Source organism: Balaenoptera borealis (assembly GCF_965194805.1).
Source record: "Balaenoptera borealis genome assembly, chromosome: 4".
NCBI lineage: Eukaryota > Metazoa > Chordata > Mammalia > Artiodactyla > Balaenopteridae > Balaenoptera > Balaenoptera borealis.
Window position 1 is genome coordinate 30,275,164 of NC_138861.1, and position 22,110 is coordinate 30,297,273.

General features: G+C 36.6%; 1 protein-coding gene across 8 annotated transcripts in view; it reads left to right on the forward strand.

Annotated features, from left to right (window-relative positions):
* BANK1 (B cell scaffold protein with ankyrin repeats 1) overlaps positions 1-22,110 on the forward strand; it is a 485,507-nt gene that overhangs the window by 348,686 nt on the left and 114,711 nt on the right. The window lies entirely within an intron of this gene.

Sequence of the window (22,110 nt, forward strand, 5' to 3'; positions counted from 1 at the left end):
GTCGGTGGTGGGTAGGCATGAGTTGAATGAATTAATGAAAAGAAAAAAAAGAAACCTTTCTTAACGAGGGATTATGTTAATATGTTGGCTCCATGGGTATAAGCTGTGCGGTCTCATTTACAGCTCATAAATGCTACAGTGGCAGGTACTCTAGAAAGGAGGGTGACAAATGAGCTACTGCACACGCGGGCGCCGGTGCAGCAAGGGAGAGCATGTTAGAAATTAGACCAGCCAGAAACGGCAGCGAAGTCATTACCAAGAGAGACTCTGTAGTTAACACAGGAATACGTATCTTTCTGAGACAGCCATTGTATTTACTGATGGACCACACTTTGAAATGGACTGTTCAAAAGATCTGTTCTAGATCTATACAGAAAAAAAATTTTATCGGGTCTAGGACTAGGTCTCTTCCTGTTTCTCGGTGTTACTGACATAAACTTGATTTTCATTTCCTAGTACAGTTTAGGTGTCCTCCTCTCTATCTGTAATTCCAGCACGTAACTAGAGCCATGGTTTCTTTTCCTTTCATATCATGTATTTTGCCACTTCAGTTTTTATTCCTTTATATGAAACAAGAAAAACGGTGCCCTGTGTGTTGTCCTAACATCAACCTCTTGAAAGATGATGCAGTATGGTTATGTAACAGGAATTTGATATTTGGTTTCTTATTGAGGAGAAACTTGTCTCTTTCCAGGCCCTTTCCTTAGTTAAAGTTATGTAAGATCATTGACATTTTTGAGTTCTAAAACGTCTCCTCTTAGAAGTGACATATAAGAATCTATATATAAGGCAAAATGAGCTAGAAAATTATTGAATAATAGCTTTATAATTAAGAGTCTGTGTTTATATCTCAGTTCCGCAAATTAACCATAAGTGTTTCCTGAGACAAAGCACAAAGTAACTTAATCTACAAAATGGACATAACAGTGCCTATTTCATATCTCACTGTGTAAATTAAATGAGATCATTGATGTAAATTGTTTACCACAGTGTCTGTATAGTGAGTGTTCTATAACTGTTAAGCCAAAAAGAAAACTAGAATATTTCCAAGATAAGCATTTTTAAAATAATTTCTATGGGATTTTAAAAATGCTTTCCATTTCATTAAAAATAACATTAAACATTTTAAAATATAATTTTCTATATGATATTTTGGGAATAAAACAAAATATAACCTGGGGGCTCAAAATAAGCAACACTTTTCTAATAACCAAAGTGATACAACTGGAAATGGTTTTCTTTGCAAGGAACATGTTGCTTGTCACTGGAACGTTTGTGCAAAAGTGGAAGGGCCCACGTGCGACCCCCTTGTAGATGGAAGGCAGAACTAAATGACCTCTGCTTCCCCTGCTGCTTCTGTCCTGTATTCCATGGAAACCAGGCCTATCATCTTGACTCTATCATCTTTGCCTTCAGAACATCCTAAATATTCAGGCAATTTTAATACCACCTTATTTTTGCTTTAGTTTTTTATTCTTCTTTTTAATTACAATTTGAAAACCCAGAGCAGAGGACTAAAACAAATGGTCCTCACTCACATCTAGGAAGTCCTAGACATCATCTATTTCAGGCATTTTAGACAATCCCCTTGGTAACACCACCACCAGTAAAAGTGCATCTAGCTGGTCACAACCTGGAAAGTAGCACTTTTTAAAGACCAAGTCTAGCCCTGGAGAAGTGCCATGCTAACTCAGAAGCTTAACTTCTCTACTTATCTGGAGAGCAAACCAAAAAACATTCCAGCATTCATCACTCCTGCTCAGTCTCCGCCTTGCTCTGCCTAATTCCTACCATAGAACAAAGAGAATGATGAAATATGCCCACTTGAACTTTGCAGGAAAAACGCTCAATATTTCTTTATCCTCTTGGGAGAAGAATCATGTAGAAAGGAGAAACCTCAGAGTCCTCATAGTACAGATGGAAGTTGACAATTATAGGGGATGCATGTGAGTTGCTTGATTTAACAGCGAGGTCTTTGCAAGAACCCAGTTCTTCTGACATCTTGATCTTTCCAGACCCCGTTGCTGCTCAGTAAGAAAGAACATTGCCCATTATCTCCTTCCAAAGGTCCCATGGCCATTTTTTTTTCCCTATGATGACATGGCTAGTGAGTTCATTCCCTCCCATCAGTTATAAGCTTAATTTTACCAGAAACCGTATCTGTTAATGAGACGATAAATACAGAATCTCCTTTAGCTCTGTATTGTTTTACTCAAAGTAAGAAATGTCTTTGATGAACTGAACTGTTTGAGCTGTATGTCTGCATTTTACCTTTCTTTATTAAGCAGTATAACTACCTTGGTCTATTGGGTTCATCCTCTTCCTCCTTCAGTCTCATAGCCACTCTTTCAGGGTTCCCTTGATTGGAAGGATTACCGCATTGAAATTAGCTGTATTCCTGTGGTCCCTGAGTCCTGCTACCAACCATTAAAACAGCTTTACTCTTCTAAAAAATAATAAGAAGTAAGCTTTACTTATGTGATTATTCAGGGCCTAACAGACACTAACTGCGTGTCCTTTCTCCAAGGACGACACCACTATTTGGGCAATGCACAGCCCTTTCTCCATTGAGTTGTGGTTTGTGAGTCTCCCATGACTCACTGGCTGAAGGCTAGTTTACACATCAGGAAGAAAATGTTGGCAGAACTCACCCTAGGAACTTAGAAGGGAAGCTATTGTGATATTGTCCTTCTAGTTTCTCAACATTTCGAGATCATGTGGAAAATGTGAAAGTATTCCAGTTTTCCACTTAAAGTGAAAATCTTTTTTTTTTTTTGCATTTTACTTAATGTGTTGATCTTTGTGTTTGAAGATCTTGGTGCTATAAGTGCAATTAGAAACACAGACTTTGAAACCAAAATTCCTTTCTCCACTTCGGGGACATGGAAACTATCCTTAGGTTTGCTATATAGGCATTGATGTTTGTTTATTCTTACCAGTTATTTTTTATCTGATAGGTGCTGGGCACTAGGCTATGTATTTGATTTATTGAATCCTCACAGTAACCTACAAAAAATCCACTGCTAGCCCTATTTTTTATAGAGTCTTTCAAATTAAGAAAGAAACACAGTTGCTAGGTAGTTTCCTAAAATAGGCTTGCAAGTTAAATAGCAGAGATTTAAAAACAAGTCTCAGATTAAAACCAAGACCCTTTTTACTAACTGATGCTAAAAACACTCACCGTCTTTTTCTCTTTGCTTTGCAGAATGCCCCAATACTTTTTTTTGCTTAAAATAATTCTTGCTGTTTCTGATAGTTGTATGCCAGCTTGGCCCATCTGGTGCTATTTTCCCAGAATTTCACAGTACTGCCTTTCTATTCAAGATATACTTTAACATTCCCTTAAAACATTTCTTATGCTCACCTTGCAGTGGTCACTCTACCATGGTCACCTTGCTGCAAACTGAATTCTGACAAGCTGACCATGTGGGCATGGGGATGTCAGCAGGAACCCGAGCAATTGTGTGGGTAATGGATACTGACATCCATCCTCTACACATGCTGGGCTCGGCAGAGTTCTGATGCAGCAAGCGCTGCTTCGCCGCTAGCACGGTGGCTGCATTCCAGAACTCTAGTGGTAGACTGAATGGCAGTGCAGGTATTTTGAGAAACTCTTACACCTCAGCTAGCTGAGAATATGTACCATCAGAGAGTCCTTGAGAGGAATAAGTGATGTGTTGATAATTTCCTTTTGCTGTATAAAAACTCATGGATTATCTTATAAAATGAGCATTCTCCTATGGATTCATGATTAGGGCACATTAAGTTGAAGGCACACCCTGTACAAAAGAGAAACATTATGCCCAACTACAGAGGTTTACTTTCCATACTAAGAGCTATTATTATTCTGCTTCCTAGAGAGTAGATTTCTGATGTTCTGATTTACGCAGACAAGGAAAATTGAGATAAGGCATCTTTTTAGAATTTGAGAAATCAACTATAACATGAAAATGGCCATAATGCCAAGGCAAGACTAAAAGTGTAACGAGTAACAGCAATACCCATCACAAGATCATAAACATATCTCAAGGCCTTTCTCCAATATATTCCCCCATACTACCTGCAAGCACCCTTAGCATTAACAGGAAGGGCATTTTTTTTTTTTTTTTTTTTTTAGGAAGGGCATTCTTGTTGGCTAGTTAGTCAGATGTGGTCAGTCAGTCCACCAGAACGGAAGGGATGCTTGCTCCCTCACAGCTTCTCTGATCAAGGCTGCAGACGCAAAAGTCTATCCATCGTGAACCAAGTAACAAGAAAAATCTTATGTGGGGAAACTGCTGCACAATTTTAAAAAACAGCATACAAATCATGGTGTAAGTAGCAGAGATTTTAAAGTGGAGTACCCCGCCCCCCTCCCATAGCAGCACTCGTGTCACTTTTAGAAAATGTATGCATTACCATTTCTGATCTCGTCCTCAAGAATCAAGATTCTGACATCGACCCATTCATTATATGTTAGAACAGGAAGGAACCGTAGAAATGGGTAAGTGTACTCCCTCACTTTATAGATGAAAAGCACGAAGTCCAGATGAACAATTACAGGCAGACCTAGCAGTAAAACCTCTCATTCTCCTTCATTGTTCATTTTAGAAAGGAAAATAGGAAGACGTTTTTACTGGAAATTGCTAAATCACCATAGTCTAAAAATGCAAGCAGACTTTATTAAGAAGTGTCTGAATCCCTTACTACGCTGCAGTATGTTGACTTGCAAGAAAAATGGATGACAAAAATTGGGTCATCATGGTCCTTCTGCTTGAAGACCTTAGAATAAGGTCAAGGTCTACTCAAGGATACATGTAGATAATTTACAAAGCAGTACATAAGCAAATACCAATTGATATGGTGAGACTGAAGGCCACAAACAGTAAGAACCTCTGGTCACTGAGAGCTTGTCTTTTGGTTAAGAATGCTGGCAGTTGCATTGAATTCCTTATTTATGCATGTTCACAGCCCACAAGTATGGTGCTGACCATGCAGATGATTATGCAGTGGGTAGTGGAGAAGCGGCAAAGGTCTGAGGGGCTACAGACTGCCCTGGAAAAATCAGTAAAGGTAAAGCAGAGGAAAAGGGAAATTTCTTCTACCTGTGGTGGAGGAAAGTGGAGGTGATGGGCAGAATCTGCCTTCCCTGTCTGATTCTAAGCTATCCTTTGATTGCTCTGTCCACCTTTGCTCAAACATACCAAGTTTTCAGGAATAATGACTCTATAAGCATTTTTAAAGGCATAAGTATGTCCCATTAACCATCAACAAGCCAAGTCCTTGTTGAATTTATCATGTATGTAGGGAACAGGGCCTGAGAGTAAAGAGACAGAAGTTGAGTTCTGCCTCTTCTACTAGCAAGCCCTTTGACCCCAGGCACCTCTCAGAGACTCAGTTTCTTCACCTATAAAATGGAAAGATTTAACTGGATGATCACTAAAGACGTTTTTACCGTCTTATCTCTGTCTTTCTGACTTGACAAGGAAGAGGAGGTAACATTGATCAAATGCTAAATATATATGGAGGGTAAATAGTGATGCTTCTTCTTAAATCCCTTCCCCCCGTCTTTGGTCACCTGTGTAGGATTATATGGAAAAAAAATTATTTGCCAGTAAATGTAAATAAAAGCATTGAGTGGAGGAGATCCATAATGGAGTTAATATCTTTCATTATTAACAGCAGTATCTTGAGCATTCTATATTCAGGATACAATATTTAATGAGCTTGGTTAGGTGGACGTATGTATTTAATAAAATGGTGACAGGGACATTGCTTTGAGAGCACAAAGTTAGCATTGCAGCGTCCAGACTCTCATGTTGCCACATCACCTGTTATGATGAGGGTCTTCTTATTCAGCTACTCAGGGGAAGTCTCCCACACATCCAGGCATTAAGTACCAACCCTGAGAGGACTGACAGGTTCATTTCTCTGGTGAGTTAAATCATATTTGTTTTAGTCACTCCCTTTATTCAACTAAGAAAATTTCTCCTCTTCTGAGAGTCTCCTTAATCCCCTTCATAGTCACAATCTCCCTGCTTTTTCTGTGATCACATTAATCTCACTGTCAAACGCTTATTCTGAATTAGATTATGTTGAAGAAAATCTAAAGCAAATAAATGATTTTTTTAAGTCAGTTTGCTTTAGGTGAAAACGGAAACCAAAGGCTTCAGATAGATTAGAGAAATGTGTCTCGTTTCATTTATGTTCTTTACTAGAGAGAGAAGGTAGTAAATACAGCCCCTGCAGTGCAATTTAAAATATCATCATCCCCTGCCTTCTCCTCCATCTCTCAGCTCCATCCAACTGGGTCCCTTAAGAATGGGAAACAGTTTATCCTGCTTAGTGGTATATTGAAATGTCTCCTGAACAAATTGGACAATTGTATAGGCAGGCCTACAGGTGCCTCTTTATGTAAGTTCAGTCACCAGAAATAATTTTACTATCATTGCTGTTTCATCCTTTTAATTCCAATTCACTGCTGATGCCTCACTGATGAAATAATTAGAATGGTTACAGGGCAAGTGGAGATATAAGTCAAATATATAATTGGGGGGCTATCACCCACTCCCTTGTAATCTGTCTTAACACTCATTCCCCTCGATTGTCCCCTCAGAGGTTATCAGTAAGTCCAGTGTCAATCACCTTCGCTCAGGTTTGCCTCAAGTGGCCTTCTCTGTAGCATGTGACATGGCTGACGTTCCCTAGACTCTCTTATGTCAGCCCAGTAGTGGCAAGTTTTCCTCCATTGTCTCTGCTTCTCCTACTCTGCGTTCTTTCCTGCCTCTCTCTTCTTGCCTAAACACACATGTATTGCCACTGTTTGCCTTTGGACAATATTTCTTTTCTGCTTGTTCCACCACTACAGGAATACTGCCCACTATGATTCAACTCTCATCTTTAGGCAGATGACCCCAAGTATTTGTCTCTCTCAAACTCTCTGGTGACCTTGTCTTCCAGTCGCCTGCTTAATGAATTCATCAATCTGATCAGGTTACATTTAAAAAATTAGTTCACTGTCTCCACCAAACCATCTCCTCACTCCTGTTTCCCTCTTTCTTTTAATGACTCCACCATTTCCCAGTCATCTGAAGTTGAATGGATACTTTTGAACTGTCTTTGATTCTTGCTTTTTTTTACAACAGCTTTGACCAATTAAAACCATGCTGTAAACAACATTCTGCAATTTGCCTTTTTCGATTTGAATATATGGTCAACATTTGCCTTGCCAATATTTTCTTTTTTGATGAATGTATAGTATTCCAGAGCGTCAGTATACGGTCATGTTTCTTTAATCTCCTGTTGGTTATGTTGTTTCCCATCTTTTTTATAAGTAATGCTACAATTAAACCATAATTGATATATTTATATGGAACTGCTGTGTCTAAAGATATTAACAGTTCAGTTATGAGAAAATTGTCAAATTTACCCTCAAAGCCTACAAATTTTCCCTGTTCCAGCAGTGGCTTTGTCATACATACTGTCTCTAGTGATCTGAAATATCATTTTGCTTTCCAGTGTACATGTTAGTCTTTTTTGGACTTACAATATGCATTCACCGATCTTTGTTGAGACTTTTGCTAGTGCCATACAATCCTACTTACTATAGTTTTATAGCATTTCCACATCTGCCAAGGAGTGTAGTCCCGTATTAGTCTTTCTTTTCAAAATCTCCATAGCTTTTTTCTAAGAATTATAAGGCCTCCTGCAGTTACAACTATTAACTGATATTTTGACTTACCTGCATTAAATTTACACATTTTTGGATGTCCACGGTATTGAATCTTTCCATTCAGAAGTAGGATATATATTTTTCCAATTATTTGATTTTTCGTAACATCCTTCATTAAAGCTTTGTAATTTTCTCCACTTAGGCCATGGACTCTTGTTATTAGACTCCTATCTAGCAACATTGTTGTTTACACAATGCAATTTTTATTATATTTTCTAACTTGGTATTATTGACCTATAGGGTGGTTTTTGATGCTGTTAGTTTAATCATGGATTTGCCACCCAACCTACTCTCTTGTTTATTCACTAACTCTTGGGCTTCCATATTTTTCATCAAAAGATTCTGTGTCTTTTAATTTATTTTACTATGAGATCTATTACTTCTCAAACCATAAACACAATAGCGGCACCAATGATTTTCATTTTGGGAAAATCAAATCTTCAACCAAACCAATTATCTGAGGCCTGTTTTCGTCCCCTGTACTGAATCGACTCTCCCATGTGCTTCCATTCACCTGCAGCGCTCTTGTCCTCACTTCTCCATTTCAGTCTGCCAAAAGTCTGTCCATCTTTCAAGTTCTTTCTCTCCCATAATGCTTTCCTAATATTCTTAACATCACTTCAGTTTTTCCTCCTCTGAAACCTCATCCTACATTGACAGCTCCCATAGCTGTGTAGGAGTTGGAGAAAGGGGCTATCTTTTGTCATCTCCGCATCTTCTGCAGCATCTAATGCTGCTTTCTTATATGTTGTTAGAGAGCTCAATAGACATGCTTTTATTCAGTCTAATACATCAAGTGTTCGGAACCTAGAATCTTAGCCGGGGGGTTCCATTATCTATTCATTCCATTGCTGTACCATAAATCATGGATGGACCAAAGTTTGTTTGGCCATCCATCACTGATGGGGTGATTAGATGATGAGGTCAACAGAACACAGGCTTCTTATATGCTCATAAAAAATGCTATTTGATTTCTTCCTGGTGAATAGTCCTTTCACTTTACCTGAAAAATACACCCTCACAGCCCCACAGAAACAAAAAATTCTCAAAAAATCTTGACTGATCTATAGAACTGGAGTTGAAATTGCTTTCTCTTCTGGCTATTAAAATGTTCTGCTTTGGAGAAAAACAAAATGTTCATTTTATTTTTACAATTTAATTTTATATTTTATAGGTACATAATGTTATTGTATATTGCAAGTTTAGCTAGTATGTATCTTGGAGTTCAATTATGAAACTTACAAAATCCATTTATATTAAAAGCTATAACAGGGTATCATTTTTCACAAAGACTCTGCATTAAATGACTTCTTTACTGAAACAATTTTTTCCCTCTTCCTTAGGGATGGAGAAGCTCAACTATTTTTTATTAGCTCAACTAAATAACTATTTCATTTAGCTCAACTAAATAACAACCATTTTTTTATTAGAGATGAGGTTAAGTTAAAATAAATATAAATATTCTAAAGAAGGAATAGATAGACAAAATGCTGACTTAGTTCTATTTATAATATTTGAAGCCGTCTACCTTTTAATCTGCTTTTTTTACTCAGAAACATAGGGAAAACATTTTCAGCCTAAAACAACAGGCTCTTTGAAATCCAGAAGGAACTAATAGCTTTTGCCACTCTCCATTGCAGTGTTTCTGCATTGCATAACCATCTAAACAAAAAGCAGTGCCACAAAGTATACAAACAACTAGGTCTGGATTCAAGCAAATGTGTCAGGTAGTGTTATAACCCCGGGTGATGGCAAAGCCTGTTTCTTCTCAATTAAATGGCACAATACCACAAGTATAAGGTTTTCTTGAGACCTCAAGAGGGTTTCAGACTAGTTTTATATGCCAACCTATTCTTCATTTAAAACAAGCCCCTGGCTAAGACACTGAAAAACACTAGACACATTTCCCAATGAAGCCACATAGAGTGCCTGTGAAGCAACAATCTTTATGGTCTATGAACCTCGAGTCTCAGCAAGTGGTTCCTATCATACCATAACATTGTGGAATTTCTCTGCAAAAACCGCAGCTCATCATTTTGATTGGACACTCATGGAGATAGACCTAGAGGGTTGGGCGCCCACTGAGCTTTCTGATTATCTGCCAGGGTTGTCATATAAGTTCCAATAATTTCCAGCTGTTATATGAAACTGATATGACCTTTCTTCAGAATTTTTCATTTTATAATAGTGTAAGACATGCTGGAATAATGCACTTTAAACTAATTATAGCCTTATGATCTTTGGGAAGGTTTGGTAGCCCTCTTACTGCAAAGGTTCACGTCTCTTTGTTTTGTGGCATGCTGTTTAATCAAACCCAAGTGAAAGGATAAACAAAAAATACCAAGAGACAATTTGCTTTTCCTAACATAAGTTGATTTTTCTTACCCTTTCGTTCTTCTATTAGAGTGGCAATAAGATTAAAATTCATTAGATGTTGAATTTTGTCAATTTGTGAATTTTCAACTTTTGTCTTGTCATTAATTTCTAGTTTCATACAATTTTAGTCAGGAAAGATACTTGGCATAATTTCTACCTTCCTAAATATGTTCAGACTTGTTTTTTAGGCTAATATATGCCTATCCTGGAGAATGTTCCGTGTGTGCTTGAGAGGAATGTGTGTTCTGCTGATGTTGAATGGAATGTTCTGTATGTGTCTGTTGGGTTCATTTGGTCTACAGTGTTCAAATCCACTGTTTCCTTATTGATTCTCTGGATGATCTATCCATTTTTGAGAGTGGAATACTAAAGACCCCAACTATTATTGTAAAAAAAAAAAAAACAAAACAAAAAAGATTAAAATTCATACTTCCTGAAAATTATGAGATACCAATCAAGAAGCAATTTTATTTTTAGTCAACCACTTCAAGGAGGCTGTTCAAATATAGTACCTGTAAACATTCACTGAGTAATTTACTCTACTTTCCCTTTTTTCTAACAATCTTTTTCTCTTCCTTTTCTTTTTTACAAAACAGTCATGATATAGGGAAATTTTTAAATGAGCACTTGATTTTGGTTTAGGAAATGCTTATTAGTCTTCCTTTTAATTCCAGGAATCAAAGCAAGAGCTTGTTACTTAGGAAAGTAATAAATGAACCACAAGAGTATAATTTTAATAATAATAATAAGAATGACAGATTATTTAATCTTGCTATGATAGACATCATGGAAAGTGGTTAATGTATCAATAGAATGTGGTTAATGCAATTCTTTGACTTTTTAAACGTTCTAAAAGGGTCGATAGGAGGAACAGCAAGTAGTTTTCCATTTGTGTATCAAGGGCTTATTTATTTTTATTCAATGATATTTCATTAGGTCTTTGGTTTAGAAGTAGATTGGAACCTCACGTGATCTCAGACATACTTTGGACCGCCAATCACAGCTCACCTTGTGCCTTGGCTCACAAAGCCAAAATAAATCACATGAAAACATCTTCAAAGATAAGAAGTATTGACCATTAGCCAAGATGTGAGACTTGAAAGATGGGGGCTCAAGACTCAGAATCAGCTCCGGAAACAGTGTAGCTTAGCCTGACATTGAGAACATCTGGGTTTCAGTGCGCTTGCATTCCACTTAATGGGCTACAAAATACACACAGCTTTTCTATGACAAACGTTCTCCAAATCAGGATAAGAGAACTTGTTATAAACTTGTCACAAGGAAAATAAACATTTTTCAAGTCCCAGACATGAACCACAGAACAGTCTAGATGCTTTGACTCAATTTGTCCAATTCATTAAACATAATTGAGCACATATTATATTCTAGACAATATGCTTGCTGCTAGGAAGAACTAAGTGGGTGGGACTGAAATGTTGCCATCAAAGAGATTACAGTTGAAATGAGAATCATAATTTTAACTAAGCACTTACTATGTGCCATGCACTATGTTGTCCTTTACACGCATTAAAAAATAATTTATTCTTACAATAGTCATATGATATAGGTGCTATTACATTCCTCATTTTATAATTGAGAAGACTGAGACACAGAGAGGCCAAGGAAATTACAAAGGGTATTCAACAATTTAGAACCAGGATTCATGCCCAACATTATGGCTTAAGAATTCACATTCATAATCACTTCACTGTCTCTAGAGAAATAGTTACAATTCAATGGTGTCTCTCAGTGTGGTTCTAGAAAACTTAAGAGGCACAGAGCTGCACAGAGGAGAGAGTGATAGATTTAATCAAACTGAGGCTGGGGTATGGAGGAGGTATTCAGAGAAAATAACATTAAATTCAATAAACCCACAAGATCTTTATAATTACCCTTACTTTGTTGTTTTACTGAACAAGATGTTGTTACTCTGAAAGTTTTACAGTCACATAGCTCACATACAACAGAACCAAGCCTCAGATCCCAGGCTGTATGAATTCCATTCTCATGTCTTTTGGTTTAAAACTTAACTCAATTGTTGCTCATGAGGAAAGGACCGAGCTGAGGTAGTAAGCATGAAAAGTAACTGGGGGAATAGAAGGAAGAGCATTGTTGGGAGAAGTGAAGGTAAAATTAAGCAGTCCTTTGTTTCTACACTTTTAGAAACAAAGGACTTTTAGGATGAGTCAGAATAAGATACAAAAGCATAAAACTTAGCTGTTTTCAAGCAACCGATTGCAGAGACATAGCATTTTGAGAAAGCAGGAAATGGGAGGAAGCTGGCAGTGGCCTGGCCTGGAAGGAAGGGGAACGCTGGTAAGCAGGGGAAAGCATATGAGTCTCTGGAGGAGAAAAGAAATTCACACAACCTTTGAAACAACAATTGCGTGTCAGTGTGAGGTACATAGATAATAAGAAGACATCCCCACACAAGACTACGTGGGAGCGGGTGGCGGCATTAATAATTCATTGGGAATTATGTCAAAAGACACATTTACTGCAATTCAAACTGCCGGCAAAAAACAATTTGATTTAACTTTTGGGGATGGAATGATACATGACAAATGTTAAAATAAGTATATAAGGAAGCCACAAGTTTGCTGGGAGGCATTTGCAGAGAAACTGTTAAACAGACACAGGATGAAAACGGCATATTCAATTTAGGCACAAGAAGTAATGAACATTGAGCTGTGACTACAGAAATGGCACTCTAATGTTACAGACTCTCCCAAGGAGGGCTTGAATGGATTTGGGTTTATGTAGAAAAGCTCAGGGGTGAAGTGGAAATGTACAGAAAAGTTGCTTTTTTTTTTTTTTAAAGTGGACAAAATGTAGTATCAAAAGTAGACTGCAGAGTGTAGCATCAGACAGAAAGGAGCTTTCAGGCTGAGGTCGGGTGCTCTGCAGCTTTGCAGAGTCGAGTGTGACAGGATGCCCCACTGAAAAGTAACCAGAGAAGTAGTAACAGGCTGAGGGGTAGCGGGGCTCTGTGCTTCCGGGAAACAAGAGTTCAGGGCATTGCTGAAGAAGGAAATGAGAACAATTAGAATATGAAAGGGAAACTTTTTAAATGGCAGAAAATTACAGAGAAAAGAAATAAAAGTCCATAAGGATTCTTCCCTCGCATAGCGTGAAAATGCTAGACAATTTCTTATGTAGGAGTCAGAGAGAGGAACATCCAAATAGATAAAGCTCTCACCTATGAGAAAGAGAAAAACTGACTGCAAAATAATGAAAGACTCTTCTGAAAAGGACGTGATGCTAAAATGTTACTGAGAATGGGAACACCCAAAGGTGACGGCAGCGATACAGAGTAGACGAGAACTCACGCCCCTTTCCCAGACGTGTGTGACTGTTGAAGGTTTCTGACAGCAAAGACACCTGTTCTGAGATAATGTCTGAGATTTGAGCTCATCAGAAGGAGAGTGGCCTCTACCACAGACTGTTCTCAGTATGCTTAGGAATGACTTGGATTTTATCTTTATCTTGTATTTGATAAAGATTAGATACCCCGCCTCCTCTGGGAATTGGATCAAAATACAAAAAGCAGGGTAGGACCAGGGTCTTAAACTATATCCTTCTCTATACTTGACCTCGAAGAAGTGGAAATGCAAAGACCTGGGGGGGAGGGGGGGAATCAAACTAGAAAGTTAAGTCATCTGAAATATATATGGAGTTTGTATTTTATCATTTGCTAATATAAGTGAAATTGGAAGGAAATTGTATCTTTGGCTAATGAAAATGCTTAGACGACTAGTTACGAATTAATTTAAAAGTTGGCATAATGAAAAGTATATTGATAAAAATGAAGTTTCAGACATCATTTGATTAGTGTAAATAGCTAACTGTATCATGATAAATATTCTGTGAACTAAGAAAATTATATTAGGTTATTAAAAGTTAGCAATTTTATAACAACACACTACCTTCCATTCCAGATACTGTAAGATATGTTCAAATTCCTAAAGTTTTTCTCTTAACAACATTTCACTGAGGCAAATAGCCAGTTGAATAGGAAACAATCCCTCTCACTAAATTTGGTGTCCAAATTTATTTGAGCTAAGCATACAAGAGTAGGTAGAGTCTAAAGAATTATATTATTGAGTGAAATAGACACCCTGTTGTTACTATGGATGACTGGAAACAAATCTTCCTTAGTGGGTAGATTAAGCAGGGAGAGAGTGGTAGTGTTTCCCCCTTTCCACATCAGCAAAACTGTAGGTAGGGACCATGTCAGACTTCCTCTATCATGCTAATGTTCACATAAATATAATCAGAGGTCAGCAAAATTCATCATTTCTCTAACTAAGCCATCATGAAAGTAGTGTGTATTTAGGGCCAGTTATTTGCATAGAATAGTTTTAGATGCTAAGCTAAAATAGCTTCAATAAGATGCCTTCTTTGCCTTGGCACTACTCTAGGTCTGGAGTAGAAACAGAGAAGGGTGATTTTAAGTAAGATTGTACAGGAATATATTGTTGCATTAGAGAGGGAGAGTACTGAACCCTGTCTTTTAAGTCAGAGAGTGTTGAGTTTTAAAGGATTATGCTAGCTATGTGACCTTGGGTAAATTTCATCCCTCTCAGCCTCCATTCCTCTGCTCAGTTCCTATCATTCCCCCTGACTGGCCTTCCCATTGAATCCCTGCTGCGGTCAGGCACTGTCACCCCACAGAACTATTGTGAGGATTGGAGGAGCTGGCACATATGAGGAATTCAATAAATAGCTACTTGATATTGTCACAGAAAAGTAATAGAGACTGGAGTTTTAGGATTATGGAGTTTTAGGGTTATGGAGATGGTTTTAGAATAGTTGAGGAAAGGAAGTTTGGCAGCTGTGTAGTGAAATATGGCTAAAATATTCAGGAATTACCTATAAGAGTCAGGAGTGGGAAAATTAAAAGAAGTTAGCATGGAAAAGTTTCAGAAATGATCAGTCCCCAACCTTATCATTTTATCATATCTTTGTCCCATTGCCACCATGAACTCTCAGGCAGGGGAAGACAGCGACAACCAAACAAACAAACCTGGAAATGAAACCTTGTTTGCCTCATTTTAGATGAATATTGACTTTGAGAAAGTCATCTTGGCCTGTGCAGCTTGACATTTTAATTAATTAGAGAATGGGAAAGGAAGGCTAGAGGTCAGCACATTCATTGTATTGAATTTCCACCGAATGTGTTTGCATAGCCTTTCAGCCAGTCTCCACAGTCCTCACTTGGGGAGTCTCTTGGGACCCCACCTTATTCCCCAGACAGATCATGTTGGCTTAGAGAAAAGCAAACTGCTAGCAAGGGAAAAATCAGTAAAATCTGGTTGTCCCTTCCTTAGGTTCAACCTAGAGTGAGATATGATAAGGAAATGTGATTTTCTTAAACCTTTGTTTTGTCTATGATTAGTTAAAAATTTTCTGCCTAATAGTATTCTGAACATCAGCCCCCAGTAACTGGCTCCCAGCTTGCCCCACGTGTGCCCAGCATGCAGGTGTGTAGTGAAGCTGCCACACGATGGATGACCAGAGGGAATGTTGAGGTGAACAGGTCCTGCCATGTGACATAGACTGTGCTGTACAGTGTAAAAAGAAAGTGGCAAGAAACACAGTATAACTGAACAGTGTTACCCAAGAAACCCGAGCTTTCTCAGTATTCAGGGGACTACTCTCTGGGCCATAAATAATGGTGAAGGACAATCAAGTAAATTAAAACTTTATGGGACACTGAGACAGTTGGTATCTTTTACAAAAAATGCAAATGTGCCTCCAAATATTCTATTAAGCAAAATGTCTCAAAAACAGAAAAAAAAAAATTTAAATAACAGATCTATTTTGTAGAAACTCTAATGCAGCACACAGACATGGAAAACTTCTGAATCAGCCAAAAATCAGGTTATTAAAAACAATAAGACCAGCTTGCTTAGTATCTTCTCATCTAAAATTCTCTTAGATTTTTACTTTATTTATAGAAATACTTAATCTTCAAAAAATTCACAGAGCAAATTTCATTATGATCTCCATTTCACAGAATAGGAAACCAGTTTATATTAAGTGACTTGCTCAAAGCTATATGGTTAATAAGTTGCATAGTTGAAATTTAAACACGACTAAGTCCAGAGCTTGCTTAACCACTAAAATCTACTGCCATAGTTGCTGGGCTCTTCTGCCTGAGATATTTTTCAAGGGAATAGATAATCAGTAAATAGAGTGTTTCATGTTGTGGAAATTCTAGGGAGTGTTAAATTCTCCTCTAGTGAAGGAATGTAGTCATTATGCATTACTTTCATTAAGTTTGAGTTCACTCGCTCTTTTTCATATTATGTAAAAATCCCCAGGGTGACATATAACCTAGCTCATTTTGGGGTGATTGTTACTATGAAATATTATTGATATTCACAAAGGGAAACAAAAGTAATATCTTTTGTATGTAAAACATTTTCACACAGTCTGTGGGCTGGAAAAGACAATATTATTATATTAGTTGCATTTTAAATATGGCAAAACTGAGTCACAGGGAAGCTCATTGACTTCCCTAATTCTAACTAGTCATTCAGCTTAAGCTCACTATGCTCTTAAAGAGTTATATTCCAGTTATTATAAATTATTTAACAATGAAGGGTTTTAATAACATAGCTTTTTTACTTTTCCTTCGTATTAACAAATATTGCTTTGCTAATTGAACTCAGTGCCTGGTATAGGGTAGGTGTTCAGTAATGCTTATTTTCTTAATGAGAGAAAGAATACATATATTAAACGAATTTAAATAATAAATATCCCTACTTATAGGTGTTTAAATACTTTGCTTCCTTTCCATGTAATAATCCTGGTTTATGTCAAAAGACCTGAATTTAACTGAAACAAACTAAACAAACTATTTGCTTACTCTTCTATTTATCATGGGGACAGAATTAGCTGTTAGCTCCTTTCACTTCTTTCTACTTTAAATATTCCTCTCTTGAAAGTACAAATATATTTCTAAACATCTTACCCAAACAACAACAAATGTCTAACATACTGGATAAGAAGCAGGGGAATGAGTTAAATGTTCATGATACCCCCTGCTTTTTCATCAGTTTAGTCACTATAGACTGTGTAAGTTTATCTCATTTCATCACTGAATTCTGAGCTTGAAATTAGGTTTGCCGACAATGGACAGATAATAGTAAACTTCCACTGCAGCAAATAATTCTGTGGTCTCAAATAGTTTGTGGCACAGTAATGGATTTTGTCAGTAATGTTATGTGATCCTACATCTAATACTTTAAACTGTATACCTCATGTTACATCTTATCAAGATTCTAGACTACCCCTGATGGTGCTGACTTTTTCATTTATGACAACTTTACCTCGAGAACATAACTCTCTAAAAACTGAAACATTTAGGTATAATACCTGAAACATTTCAGGTCTCTTTCATAGCCTAGAGACCTGAAAGGATAAACATGGCTCCCTAATTGTTTAATATAAGTGAGAGATACTAGGGTGGAGTTTGGGGGGAAATCTGCTTCATTCTAAACTCACTTTTAGGGATGTGAATGAAAAATTCTCCAAAATACATATAAGGAAATGCTGACCTCACAAGCAGTTACTTCCATAACAATGGGAGTGTCCATCTAAGATGATTTTAAATGAAGTGTATAAGTGGTTTTGGAGATAACGTTTAGATTGGCATGAAACATGTTTAGCTGCTTTCCCTTTTATTCAAATTGGGAACAAGTGATATAAAATACTCATCTGGCGAAGTCCATCAGATCCCAGATTTAAGACGAGTTCTTCATGAAAGTTTAGACTAAGTCATGCTTGCCATGACTGACCCCTATGTTTGCTCTGGTATTGCAATCATTACAGTTGATTAGAGAACATTAGAGCATGAGATGTGAAGGCAGACTGCTTTTGTTCAGAACTTGACTCTGCCTCTTACTAGTTATTTGTCCAGAGGCAGTTCTGTGTCTCATTTTCTCATCCATAAAATGGCAGTGCTAATAATAGGACCTGCTTCATAAAATTACTGTGAGGATTAAATAAGTGAATACATTAAAAGTTCTTCTACTAGTGGCTGGCAGTAACACTCAAATGTTAGATATAATTGTTGTCATTTCTTTTATTTACTGTCTTTTCTGATAGGCTCTGAGCTCCTTGAAGACCATTTCTCTTTCTGCCTTTATCCTTAGAAATGAGCACAGGTCTAGATGTAGCAAATGATTAATCACTATTTATTAAATTAATTAATAAATGCACAAGCCTTGTTATAATGAGAGTGGAACCAATGACTGATTATAACCACTAATGGTGTTTGATAACGTCTTTTCTTTTTCTCTGCCCATTTCCTTGTTTAGATATGCTATTCTTTCTTGTAGGCCTTTTTCCAGAAAGTCTTTTCTCAAAGACATTTGTACACAATATATCTTCCCCCAAAAAGGGAAAGAATCAGGGTAGACGTTAATTTATTCAGTAAATAATTTTTCAGCCCCTGGTATGTATATAAACTAGCACTGAAGGGCATTTAAAGAAACATCTCAGGTACTCAGTGTGTCCAAAGGTCTCAGGTATCTGTGGTCATAACAGTGAATTAGAGGTATTGCTCTTTGCTGCTTCTTTTCAGTATTCTAAGTACAGCGTGGCTGTCTGTGGATTTACACTTCAGTGCCATAGAGAAAATCAATAGTAATAACGCAAGATGCTGAGAGTAGGGGTTAGGTTTCTCCATTTTCTAAACTAATCTTCTGAGACTTTCCTGTGAACTGGGAAAATATTGAATTATCCAGGATTCAGATTAATGCTGGCAAAGAATATACAAAAATAATACGTAAAAAGATGGCTGAAGGTATTTTATTTTAGTCAGTTTAGTGGAATATATAATTTAGTGAGTACATGTAGATTTGGCATCCTAACATTTTCTTTAATTTTCCAACCAAAGTAAAGTGTTGATTTGGCAATTTTCTCCTTTGAGTGTTAATATTTCTAAAATGGAAAATTTGGATAAGAAAGAATCCAGGTTTATTCCCTTCACATGCCAAATAAATATCACATCTTAATTGTCAGCTACAGATTTCATTTGATTCTCACTAGAATGCCATATGCTTTGTATGAATATCATCAAATTTTATCTCTGAGTTTTATTTAATTTTATAACTAATGCTTTTGAGAAGCTTATTCTTTAAGAGTAATGGTGTTAATCAAATAAACTGTCTACAAGCTTAGTAAAAACAGACTTTTTTCATAGGTGCAATTTTTTAAAGGTTTAGTAGTGTCAGAGTTTTTCTATGCAACCTGAATCTTGCACACTGGAATATTCAGGGTAGGATTATATTACATGATGCAATATTCAACTTATTTCTACTGTAACAATAAAATTAATCCTGAGTCAGGAAATACTATGAATCAGAAAGTCAAATTATTTTAGTGTTGTGAAAATCATCAGGACTTTGTACACTTAATCAAGCTTGGTGCCTATAGTCAAAGATGGAGAGAGTCTTTGAGTTCCAAGAAGTGCTGTATCAGTCAAGATGGGCTAGCTACAATAAGAGACAACACCAGATTCTCAATGGCTTAAAACCACACTCGTTTACACTGCACGTTGAGTGTAGTTTAGGCTGCTGGGGCCCTCTGCTCAGCAAAGTCACTAAGGAACCCAGGCTGGCAGACTCCATCACAATTCATATCTCCACACTTCCTGCCTCTCAGGGTAATTGAATGTGGTGAATCACACGCTGGCTCTTAACGCTTCCTGACAAAGCAAGCCACATAGCCAAGCCTAACTCGAAGAGGAAGGAGAAGCATAGTCCTGCTTTATCATGTGCCCGAAAGGAGCAGCATCAAAATTTTGAACAGCTCTTATGACACAAATTAGCCCTAAAATTGTCCTTGTCACTGTGGTGATTAAGTACTGTCATTTGCATCCTTTGATCATATACTCTGTTGTTACTTATAAAACTAAGATATTTCTGTGCTATGGCTTATTCTTCTACATTATTGGTTGTTCAGTTAATTTGAGGAGCAGGATCACAATTCTTAAGAATCTAGTGATTTTCAAACAAATGAAATAGTTCCTCTAATTTCTTTTTTTCATGTATTTTCTGACCTTATATCAATAAGCTCACATGAATTCCCATACTGAGTCAGACCCATGGTCATTTCAGCCAAAAATCTCATCCTTGGCAAAAAATGAGTCACTTCTATTGTTTCTCCATTGTTCTTAAAGAAAAAGGATAGAGCTATTATAAGATTTGCTACTTTAAAAATTAATGATTCTGTTTAATGTTCATAAAGATGAATAGGCCCTTACCAAAAGATCGTATTTCTTTCTTAAATTCCAATGAATTCCAATGAAAAATACAAAGTATTTTAAAGAAATATTTAAAGAAAAATACAAAGTATTTTAAAGAAATATTTCTAAAACAGTTTTGAAAGTTATAATATAAAAATATAAAATAGGTACTTTTGAACAAAAGTAAAACAATACTTTTACTTATCCATTTATCCAGTTGACTCAATTTATCTAGTGACTCCATTTATCCAGTTTTGTAATTCCAGCCAAAAAAATGATGGACTTTTTTTTTCTTTAACATCTTTATTGGAGTATAATTGCTTTACAATGGTGTGTTAGTTTCTGCTTTATAACAAAGTGAATCAGCTATAGATATACATATATCCCCATATCCCCTCCCTCTTGCGTCTCCCTCCCACCCTCCCTATCCCACCCCTCTAGGTGGTCACAAAGCACCAAGCTGATCTCCCTGTGCTATGTGTCTGCTTCCCACTATGGTCTTTGTTTTTAGGATCACAACATTTTAAAACAGAGAATCCCTCTAAGGCCACACAACTCAGCCCAATAATTTTACAAATGTGAAAACTGAGACCCAAGAAGTATTCTGGTGAACAGGATAGAACAAATCCCTGCCTTCCTAATGTTAAATTCTAGGGAGGAAAGATATCAAACTATGAATTCTACAATTTTGAATACATACAATAATATATATGATGTGCCTGGAGTATAGTAAGTGCTCAATATTATTGTTACTCCTTATACATAGTCCTCTATTCTAACTTTTCTCCTAATATTTTTGTTCCCAAGTATACTTGACATATAGACGTTTAGCCCCTGATTAGATACTTCCAGGTCTATAGAGCTTTCAAGGCTGTTAGAAGGCTTTTTGGTTATATTTTTTAAATATGCTGAAAGAACTTAGATATTAGTGAACATAATTTGTCACAGTTTATTCTATTTTTTTCTAATTTAATAAAAGGTATAATGGCTTGACCATAATAAAAATGTCATTATGTTTCATTAATTTTCTTATTTAATGACCCAGGACACATAATTCTGCTTAAAATATCTTTCTATTGAAATACAGACTTAGATTCAATATGTTCCTTGGAAACACTAAAATTAATGTCACATCTAACTGACATCACCAGATTTCAAAAATTGAGGTACTGTGACATTTGTTTTTATCAGCATGATGAATCACTGTTCCTTTAATGTTTAGCTTTCTTACTTAATGCAGACTTGGTAGCTATCCTTGGGGAAGAGGCTGGTGGATATTTATGTTTGGAATAACACATGTCTTTTGCATCTAATTATCTTTTTGGTGAACTGTCAAAGAGTATAGGACATGCAAAAAGAATCAGTAATGAAAATATTGGGCACAATCAATCTTGTAAAATAGAAACTCAATATACCTGTGAAATATCAGACAAGAAGAAATACATTAAGTAAATGTTTGCAAGATAATAGCCAATGTAAAATCCTATTATTTGAAAAGAATTGTAGCATTGTTATATCTCTCTGCAGCAAAGGTTTTTTTTAAGGGGGGAAAAAAAAAGACTGCCTGTGGTAGCATTTAAAATTGTATAGCATTGGTTTTTGGTTATATAAAATTAATTTGTATAAATGATTTCAAAGGAAACCAATAAAGCTATGGATATAATCCAGAAAGAGAAAAGAACAGTAACACCCTTTATTGTTCTGAGTAGAAAAACTACCTGGCTCTTATTAAAATGCTCCAGGTGATTCACACTGCTATTAAATG